Below are 11,337 nucleotides of genomic sequence, written 5' to 3' on the forward strand. Positions count from 1 at the left end.
TACGTGCCAATTTTTTCTGCAAATCATTTTTGGCGATTCTGTTCGGGGGGGTGGTGTTAATCACGACTGGAATATCGGTGATAAGTGGCTAATACACTCATTTTCATTTCTAAAAGGGTTTATCTAACAAATTTAATAGTAAACACAGCGCATATTTTCCTTACGTGAATATAGTGATAAGTCAATTATCAGGGGAGGACAGGGGAGCTTGAAGTAAGTATTGAACGAACTTCCAGTAGAAGTGGTTGAGGCAGGTTCGATATTATCATTTAAAGAAAAATTGGATAGGTATATGGACTGGAAAGGAATGGAGGGTTATGGGCTGAGTGCAGGTCAGTGGGACTAGGTGAGAGTAGCGTTCGGCACGGACTAGAAGGGCAGAGATGGCTTGTTCCCGTGCTGTAATTGTTATATGGTTATATAAGTCAATAGCATCATAACATTTTAAGTAACGTTTGGATATTAAACATGCAGCACATATTTTCCCCGTATGAACATATAAAATCATTGCAACACACCAATATCGCTGTGAGTGCCCTGGGCTTGTTTCCCTGCAACATGACAGTGCCATCGAGGGGTGATGGGAGACAGCGATAGTCGAACGGAGTTCCTTGTGTCCAGTCTATTCCGCAATTTAGTTTTCGTTGCATTCATTGCAGAGATATGTTGGAAATGGAAGTAACGTTTTCAGTGCTTTCGTGGCTATCTCAGGATACTTAGCCTTGAATTTGATCCAGAATGCCGGCAGAGATGTTATGTCAAACATACTTTTCAGCCCACCGTCATTTGCAAGCTCGAGGAGTTGATCTCCTTCCCGCGCTGACATGGCTGACGTGTGGGTAATGATCTCGCATGCGTAATGGCTCAACAGTGCGTGACAGGGAATGAGGAATGGTGCAGCTGACTCCTATCGCCAAATCATATCGTTTCCTCGCGGCCTGGTAGCACATTCCTTGCGGCCCGGCACCAGTCCACGGCCCGGTGGTTGGGGACCACTGTTTTAAGAGACTCCTGGATAGGTACATGGAGCTTAGAAAAATAGAGGGCTATGGGTAAAGCCTAGGTAGTTCTAAGGTAGGGACATGTTCGGCACAGCTTTGTGGGCCAAAGGGCCTGTATTGTGCTGTAAGTTTTCTATGTTCTATGTTCTATGTTCTAAGTATTTTCCATTTTACATTCTCTTGAAAAAATTAAACACCTTCCAAATCATAGTCCCCTAGTAACTAAGTCTTAGCAAGGACTATTAGGTTGCACCTTGTGCCAGTAATTGATCCAGCTTATTATGAGCATTACAAAGCTAAGCTGTGCAGTGCAGTGACACAGATCAACACACACGAAATGCTGGAGGAACTCAGAAGGTCAGGCTGCATCTACGGAAATAAATAAACAGTCGACGTTTCAGGTCGAGACCCTCTTCAGGACTGGAAAGGAAGGGAGAAGACTCCAGAATAAAAAGGTGGGAGGAGGGGAAGGACAATATCTAAAAACTGAAGCCAGGTGGCTGGAAAAGGTAAAGGGCAGGAGAGGAAGGAATGTGATAAGAGAGAGAGTAAACCGTAAGGGAAAGGGAAGAAGGAGGGAACCCAGGGGCCAGTGAAAGGCAGGTGAGAAGAGGGAAGAGGCCAGAGTATGGAATAGAAAAAGAGGGGAAAGGGAGGGAGGTTATTTTTATGGGAAGGAGAAATCGATATTCATGGCATCAGGTTGGTGGCTACCCAGACAGAATATAAGGTGGTGTTCCTCCACCCTGATGGTGGCCCTATTGTGGCCCAAGAGGATGGATGGACCATGGATCGGGATTGGGAATCGGAATTAAAATGTTTGGCCTCCAGGAAGTTCTGCTTTTGGCAGATGGAGCGGATATGCTCAACAAAACAGTTCCCCAATTTACAAAGGGTCTCACTAACGTAGAGGAGGCCACATTGGGAGCACCAGGCACAAAAGACAACCCCAGCAGGTTCACAGGTGAAATATTGCCTCACCTGGAAGGACTGTTTTGGGCTCTGAATGTAGGTGAGGTGTAGGTGGGCAGGAGTAGGACTTTGGCTGCTTACAGAGGTAAATGCTGGGAGGGAGATTAATGGGGAGGGATGAATAGACAAGGGAATCACAGAGGGAACAATCCCTGTGGAAAGCGGAGAGTGGGGAAGAGTTAAAGATATGTTTGGTGATAGGATCCCTTTGGAAATGGTGGAAGTTGTGGCGAATGATGCATTGGATGCGGAGGCTCAGGGGATGGTAAGTGATGACAAGAGGAACGCTATCACTGTTAAGGCAATTCGAAGGTGGGGTGAGCGCTGATGTTTGAGAAATGGAGGAGATGCAGGTGAGGGCAGCATCAATGGTGGAGAAAGCGAAACCCCACTCTTTGAAGAAGAAGGACATCTCTGAGGTCCTGGAAGGGAAAGCCACATCCTGGAAATGGATGCAGTGGAGATGAAAGAACTGAGAAAAGGGATTAGCATTTTTACAGCAGGCAGGGTGGAAACAGGTATAGTCAGTATAATTGTGGAAATCAGTAGATTTATAAAAGATGTCAGTCAACAGTTTGTCTCCAGAGATGGAGACAGAAAGATCAAGGAAGGGGGAGGCAGGTATCATAAATGGGCCTAATGAATTTAAGTGCAGGGTGGAAGCTGGAAGCAAAGTTAATGAAATTGATGAGCTCAGCATGGGTGTACAAAACAGCATAAGTACAGTAGCTAATGTAGCAGAGGAAGATTTGGGGAGTATTACCGGGAACGGCTTGGAACGTGGACTGTTCTACATTGCCAATGAACGGGCTGGCATTGCTGAGGCCCATGTGGGTGCCCATGGCTACCCCTTGAGTATGGAAGAAGTGGGAGGAGCCGTAAGGAAAATTGATGAGGGTAAGAACCATTTCTGCCAGACAGAGGAGGGTGATGGAGGGGAACTGCTTGGTTCGTTTATTGAGAAAGAAGAGGAAAGCTTTAAGGCCTTCTTTATAGGGATAGAAGTGTATAGGAACTCAACAACCATGGTGAAAATGAGGCTAGGAAATTGATGGTTAGTCAGGAGATCAAGAGCTTGAGAAGTGTTGTGGACGTAGGTGGGAAGGGACTGTCCAAGGGGGATAGAATGGAGTTGAAGTACGCGGACATGAGCAGGCAGAGACAATGGGCCTACCCAGACAGTCAGGTTTATGGATTTTGGGTTGGAGGTGGAAGCAAGCAAAGCAGGGTAAGGGATCTATGGGCTTAGAGGCAGTAGATGGCAGTGACACAGATGGTAGGACTCTGCTACCTCATACTTTCAACAGCCTGGGTTCAATCCTGACCTTTCATGCTGTCTATGTGGAGTTTGCATGTTCTCCTTGTCGCCACATGTGTTTCCTCTGGGTGCACCAGTTTCTGCACACAAAGATATGAAGGTTTGTAGGTTAATTAGCCAGTGTTAATTGCCTCTACAGTAGAATTTGCAGCTGATAGGAATATGGGGAGGATAAAATAAGATGAAAGATGGAGTAGTGTATATGAGAGCCAGATGATCAGCTGAAGGCATCATTCCAGTGCTGTTTCTCACAATGACTCCATAAGTGTTGCACAAAAAGCTTCAACTTTACCGTTGCTATCCATTTTCGAAACCTTGATTTGAGTTAGAGATTTACTCATAATTTTAAATGCTCCGATCTTTCCTAACAACTGCCGCTTCCTGTAAGGAGTTTTTACGTTCTCCCCATGACCAGCTGTGGTGCCTCCTGCACTCCAAAGACATACAGCTTAGTAGGTTATTTGGGAATTGTAAAGTGTCCCGTGATAGGGCTAGGATTAGATCAGGGGATTGCTGGGCGATGCAGCTTGAAGGGCCAGAAGGGCCTATTCCACACTGTATCTCAATAAATAAACAAATAAAACACCTCTGGTCATCATTACCCATTTCACTATCCTGCATTACTTACTACCTTACGCCTTCTGTTTAGTTTTTTAAATGCTTCCTCATCAGAAACTGACCAGCTGCTTCCCACTGTCCATAGTTAGGTTAAAGCATTACATTGTCATGCAATTGTGTAAAATGAAAGGCAGCTAACTAGTCCGCAACTTGTTCAATTGAAGTCAGTGGCAATAACATTTAGTAGTAATATTGTGAGTTTATACATTCTCTTCATGACCATATGGATTTCCTCCGGGTGTGCTGGTTTCTTCCCACCTTCCAAACATATGAGGGGTGATTGATAAGTTCATGGCCACATGGTCACATGGGTGTAATTGGACAGTGAAGGCTCATTGGACCAGAAGGGCCTGTTACCATGCTGTGTCTCTAATATAAAAAAATAAAAATGCTATCCCTTGCACAAAGTAAAGGTCTCTCCTACTATAGAAATCAATGGTCCACAAGCCAGCTTTCAGAGGAGTTCACTGAATGAGAGTTCACTGAACTTCTCTAACTCAGTTTTCCAAAGCTTAGGATAGCTGTGTGTTCATGGATAATGGAGACCTTCATATCCACTCGCCGCTCTGTTTACAGATTTGTCATTGTTTTTTTGCCTTCATGGATGCTAATGCTGGTTATGTTAGTGTGAAATTCCAGTCATGCTAAATTTCCCTTTAATTGAAGATTAAAATCAACCCCATCTAGTTTGTAACCATCTTAAACGTGTCATTGATACTAGAAAAAATTGTAATGAACAATCAGGAACAAATGTATTATATTATTTATTATTTATTTGTTATATTGTTAGTGATGGGGCAAGTTAGCATGATTGTCCTAAAAGCATACTGGACACTCAGATTCATTAAACATAGGACTGAATGGATTCTGAATCAGGTTTAATATCATAGTGCCATAGAGAGGTACAGCACAGAAACCGGCACTTCAGCCCATCTAGTCCATGCTGAACCATTGAGACTGCCTACTCCCATCAACCTGCACTGGGACCATAGCCCTCCATATCGCTACTACCCAAACTTCTTTTAAACATTGAAATCGAGTTTGCATGGATCAATTGTCCTGGTAGCCCATTCCATACTCTCACAACCCTCTGAACAAAGAAGATTCCCCTCATGAAGGGTCGCAGCCTGAAACATTGACTGTACCTCCTCCTATAGATGCTGCCTGGCCTGCTGCGTTCACCAGCAACTTTGATGTGTGTTGCTTGAATTTCCAGCATCTGCAGAATTCCTCGTGTTTGAGCTTTCCCTCATGTTCCCCTTAAATTTCTCACCTTTCACTCTTAACCCATAGCGCCTGGTAGTAGACCCACCCAAACACAGTGGAAAAAACCTGCCTGCATTAATCCCATCTATACACTTCAAAATTTCGTATAGCTCCATCAAATCTCCTCTGAATTTTCTACATTCTAAAGAATACAGTCCTAACTTATTCAATCTTTTCTTATAATTCAGGTCCTCCAGGCCTAGCAACATCATTCAAAAATTTCTCTGTACTCTTTCAACTTTGTTTACATCTTTCCTGTAAGTAGATGACCAAAACTGCACAAAATACTCTGAACTGAACTTCACCAATGTCTTATAAAACTTCAACACATCCCATCTCCTGTACTCAATACATTGATTTATGAAAGCCAATGTGCAAAAAGCTTTCTTTATGACCCTATCTACCCATGATGCCACTTTCAAAGAATCATATACCTGTATTCTCAGATCCTTTGTTCTACCACACTCTTCAGTGCCCTACATTCACTGTGTAAGATCTACCCTGGCTGGTCCTACCAAAGAGCAAAGCCTTGTACTTCTCTGCATTAAATTCAATCTGCCATTTTCCAGCCCATTTTTCCAGCTGATACAAATCCCTTTGCAAGCCATGATAGCCTTTCTCATTGTCCACTACACCCCAATCTTGGGGGTCATCTACAAATTTGCTGATCCAGTCAACCACATTATCATCGAGATCATTGATATAGATGACAATCAACAAAGGACCCAGCACCATTCCCTGTGGCACCCTACTAGTCACAGGCCTCCATTCAGAGGGCAACCATCTACTACCACTCTCTGCCTTCTCCCACAAAGCCAATGTCTCATCCAATTTTAAACACAAAATAATCTGCAGATGCTGGGGTCAAAGCAACACTCACAACACGCTGGAGGAACTCAGCAGGTCGGGCAGCATCCGTGGAAAAGTTCGGTCGACGTTTCGAGCCAGAACCCTTTGTCAAGACTGTAGAGGGAAGGGACAGAGGCCCTATAAAGATGGTGGGGGGAGGGTGGGAAGGAGAAGGCTGGTAGGTTCCAGGTGAAAAACCAGTAAGGGGAAAGATAAAGGGGTGGGGGAGGGGAGGCAAGGAGGTGATAGGCAGGAAAGGTGAAGAAAGAATAGGGGGAAACACAATGGGTAGCAGAAGGAGGCGGAACCATGAGGGAGGTGATAGGCAGCTGGGGGAGGGGGCAGAGTGACATAGGGATAGGGGAAGGGAGGGGGAGGGAATTACTGGAAGTTGGAGAATTCTATGTTCATACCAAGGGGCTGGAGACTACCTAGACGGTATATGAGGATATGTGTTGTGAGTGTTGCTCTCATCCAGTTTACTACCTCATCCCTGAATGCTGAGCGACTAAACATTCTTGACCAACCTCCCATGCAGGACCTTGTCAAATGCCTTACTAAAGTCCATATGGACAACATCCACTGTCTTGCCTTCATTCACTTTCCGGATAATCAGTCCATGTCTATCCAAAAACTTACATATCCAATCCCTTAGAATACCATCCAATAACTTTCCCACAACTGATGTCACACTCACCAGCCTATAATTTCCTGCTTTCAGTTTAGAGTCTTTTTTAAGCAACAGAACAACACTGGCTATTCTCCAATCATCTGTGCTAAATAACTCTGCGAGGGACCCAGCAATTTCTCTATTTCCCTCCCATAAGATCCAAAGGAACACTTTGTTAGGCCCTGGGATTTATCTGCTCTGGGTAGCAAACACCTTCTCCTCTGTAATCTGTACAGGGTCCACAAAGTGGATGCCGCTTTGCCTCACTTCCATAGACTCTGTTCGTCTCCCGAGTAAATACAGATGCAAAGAATGAATTTAAGATCTCTCCCATCTGTTTTGGCTCCACACATGGATTACCATTCTGGTCTTCCAGAGGACCCAAAATGTCCCTTGCAATTCTTCATGAGTATATGTTGAGAAATTTGTTAACACTGTGGCAGCAGTACAATGCAATACATGACAATATAGAGAAAAAATAATTGTGAATTACATCAAGTATATACAGTTACTATAAAAATATTCACCCCCCCCTTGGAAGTTTTCACGTTCTGTTGTTTTACATTGAATCACTGTGGATTTAATCTGGCGTTTTTTGACACTGATCAACAGAAAAAGACTCTTTAGTGTCAAAGTGAAAACAGATCTCTACAAAGTGATCTAAATTAATTACAAATATAAAACACAAAATCATTGATTGCGTAAGTACTCACCCCCTTCAATATGACACACCAAATCATCACTGGTGCAGCCAATTGGTTTTAGAAGTCACATAGTTAGTTAAATGGAGATCCCCTGTGTGTATTCAAGTTATTTCAATTGATTGTAATAAAAATACACCTGTATCTAAAAGGTCCAGTTGCTGGCGAGTCAGTATTCTGGCAAAAGCTACACCATGAAGACAAAACAACACTCCAAGAACTCCGATTATTGAAAAGCACTAGTCAGCAGATGGATGCAAGAAAAGTTTCAAGTCACAGCATATTCCTTGGAGTACAGTTAAGTCAATCACCAAGAAATGGAAGGAATATGGCACAGCTGTAAACCTGCCTAGAGCAGGCCGTCCTCAAAAACCATACACAAAGGGGTCCAGTGAGGAGGCCACCAAGAGACCTATGACAACGCTAGAGGAGTTACAAGCTTCAGTGACTGAGATAGGAGAGACTTCGTATACAACAGCTGTTGCCCGGGTGCTTCACAAGTCGTAGCTTTACGGGAGAATGGCAAAGGGAAAGCCGCTATTAAAAAAGAACTCACATGAAATCTCGGCTAGAGTTTATCAGAAGGCATGTGAGAGATTCTGAAGTCAGTTGGAAGAAGGTTCTATGGTCTGATAAAACCAAAATAGAGCTTTTTGGCCATCAGACTAAACGATATGTTTGGCATAAGCCAAAAACTGCTTGTTGTTCAGTCGTTAAGCCGAATCTGACTCCTCATGACTATATGGACTCCTGCACACCAAGCCTTCTTGTTGGAAACTGCCCCGCTAAGATCCCTCAAGATCATACACATTGTCTGAGTAACATTATCTATCCATCTTAGCCTCTGTCGTCCTCTCCTTCTTTTACATTCTGCTTTACCTAATATGTGAGTCTTCTCCAAAGAATCCTGTCTTCTCATGATGTGGCCAAAATATCTGAGCTTTTGTCTCATAATCAAGCCTTCTAGTGAGCAGTCTGGCTGTACTTCTTCAGGTATTGACTTGTTGGATCTTCTTGCTGTCCAACGAACTCTTAAGCCTTTCCTCCAGCATCCAAGTTCAAAGGGGTCAATTCTTTTGTGTTCAGCCTTACTAATAGTCCAGCTCTCACAGCCGTACATCACAACTGGAAATACCATAGACTTGACTGTATGGATCTTCATAGACAATGTTATGTTTCTGCTCTTCAGTATTTTATCTAAATTTGCCATTGCTGCGCTCCCCAGAAGTAAGTGCTGTTTAATTTTGTGGCTGCAGTTACCATCTATAGAAATCTTTGAACCGAGGAAGACAAAATCCGTCACTGCTTCCACTTCCTTTCCATTTATTTCCATGGAGTTAATTGGGCTGGTCGACATAATCTTGGTTTTCTTAATATTGAGAAATAAGCCAGTATTTGCACTTTGAACACCTACGCTCTGTCCGCCAGAGAAAACAGGGTCTCCCAGTGGCCACACATTTTAATTCCACATCCCATTCCCATTCTGATATGTCTATCCACAGCCTCCTCTACTGTAAAGATGAAGCCCCACTCAGGTTGGAGGAACAACACATTATATTCCGTCTGGGTAGCCTCCAACCTGATGGCGTGAACATTGACTTCTCTAACTTCTGCTAATGCCCCACCTCCCCCTCGTACCCCATCCATTATTTATTTGTATACACACATTCTTTCTCTCACTCTCCTATTTCTCCCTCTATCCCCCTGACTATACCCCTTGCCCATCCTCTGGGTTTTCTACCCCCTCCCCCTTTTCCTTCTCCCTGGGCCTCCTGTCCCATGATCCTCTCATATCCCTTTTGCCAATCACCTGTCCAGCTCTTGGCTCCATCCCTCCCCCTCCTGTCTTCTCCTGTCATTTTTGATCTCCCCCTCCCCCTCCTACCTTCAAATCTCTTACTAGCTCTTCCTTCAGTTAGTCCTGACGAAGGGTCTCGGCCTGAAACGTCAACTGTACCTCTTCCTAGAGATGCTGCCTGGCCTCTGCGTTCACCAGCAACTTTGATGTGTCTTGCTAGCCTTTGCACTTTCTTCTTTCACTTTGATTAGAAGCTTCCTCAGATTCTCCTCACTTTCAGCCATTAGAGTAGTATCATCTACATATCTGAGGTTGTTAATATTTCATCTGGCAATTTTGATTCCAACATTTGAGTCCGCTAGACCAGCATTCCTCATGATGTGTTCAGCATATAGATTAAATAAGTAGGGTGACAGTATGCAGCCTTATCATACTCCTTTCCCAATCTTGAACCAATATTTGTTGTTCTTTCTTGAACTTCATACAAGTTTCTCTTAAGGAAGATTAGATGTCCAGGTATCCCCATTTCTTCAAGGATTTGCCATAGTTTTTTATGGCCCACACTGTCGGAGGTTTTAGAGTAGTCAATAAAACATAGATAAATACTTTCTGGAATTCCCTCGATTTCTCCATTATCCAGCGTAGGTAGGAATTTGCTCTCTGGTGTCTCTGGCTCTTCTAAAACCAGCTTGTACATCTAGCAATTCTCATTCCATATATTGCTGGAGTCCTGCTTGCATGATCTTTAGCGTTACCTTGCAAGCGTGTGAAATTAGTGAAATTATTCAGTAACTTGAACATTCCTTTACATTTCCTTCTTGGGAAACTGATCTTTTCCAGACTAAAGGCCATTGTTGGGTTTTCCAGATTAGTTGGCAAATTACATGCAACTCTTTTACAACATCACCTTGTCAAGTTTTAAACAATTCAACTGGAATCCTGTCACATCCTGCAGCCTTATCATTGACAATGTTTTCTATCGCGCATTCAACTTCATTTTCCAGAATGTCTGGCTCTAGATCGTTGAGGGAGTCATTGTAGGTGTCTTTGCTGTTGGGTTCTTTCCTGTACAATTCCTCTGTGTATTCCTGCCATCTCTTTTTGATACCTTCTGCTTCTGTAAGGTCCTTCCCTTCTTTGTCTTTTACTGTATTCATTTTTGCATGAAATGTTCCTTTGATTTGCTGGGGCAGCAGGCTGAGGGTAGCAGACACCAACAGAATCAACAAACTCATTCGTAAGGCCAGTAATGTTGTGGGGATGGAACTGGACTCTCTGACGGTGGTGTCTGAAAAGAGGATGCTGTCCAAGTTGCATGCCATGTTGGACAATGTCTCCCATCCACTACATAATGGACTGGTTGGGCACAGGAGTACATTCAGCCAGAGACTCATTCCACCGAACTGCAACACAGAGCATCATAGGAAGTCATAGGATGACCTGTGGCCATCAAACTTTACAACTCCTCCTCTGGAGGGTCAGACACCCTGAGCCAATAGGCTGGTCCTGGACTTATATCCTGGCATAATTTACATATTACTATTTAATTATTTATAGTTTTATTACTATTTAATTATTTATGGTGCAACTGTAACGAAAACCTATTTCCCCCAGGATCAATAAAGTATGACTATGACTATTTCTCTAATCTTGAATAGATCTCTTGTTTTCCCAATTCTGTTGGCTTCTTCAGCTTCTTTGCATTGCTCCTTTAAGTAAGTTTCTTTATCTTTCCTTGCTATTGTCTTGAACTTTGCGTTCAGTTGGAGGTATTTGTTCCAATCTCTATTGGCCTTCACTTCCCTTCGCTGCTCAGTCACTTGTAGAGCCTCCGCAGAAAGCCATTTTGCTTTCCTCATCTTCTTTTCTATCCATAGTTCTTCTGGCCTTCCCTCTACCAGGCTGAATGCACGGAACCTGTTTTTCACTTCCACACCATATTCTTGAGGGATGCTATCAACATCAAACTATGCTGGTACATTGGTTTTCCTGATACTCTTCAGTTTCATTCTGAATATTGCAACAAGCAGCTCATGGTCTGAGCCACAATCTGCTTCTGGTCTTGTTTTAGCTGACCGTATAGAGATCTTCCATCACTGATTGCAAAATATATAGTCAATCTGGTTTCAGTGTTGACCATCTGG

General features: G+C 43.4%; 1 pseudogene; it reads right to left on the reverse strand.

Moving 5' to 3' along the window:
- Positions 1-9,566: 9,566 nt before the first annotated feature.
- Positions 9,567-11,052, reverse strand: LOC134345994 (uncharacterized; annotated as a pseudogene).
- Positions 11,053-11,337: the final 285 nt, after the last annotated feature.

This window comes from Mobula hypostoma, chromosome 4, assembly GCF_963921235.1.
Source record: "Mobula hypostoma chromosome 4, sMobHyp1.1, whole genome shotgun sequence".
In the NCBI taxonomy this organism is placed as follows: domain Eukaryota; kingdom Metazoa; phylum Chordata; class Chondrichthyes; order Myliobatiformes; family Myliobatidae; genus Mobula; species Mobula hypostoma.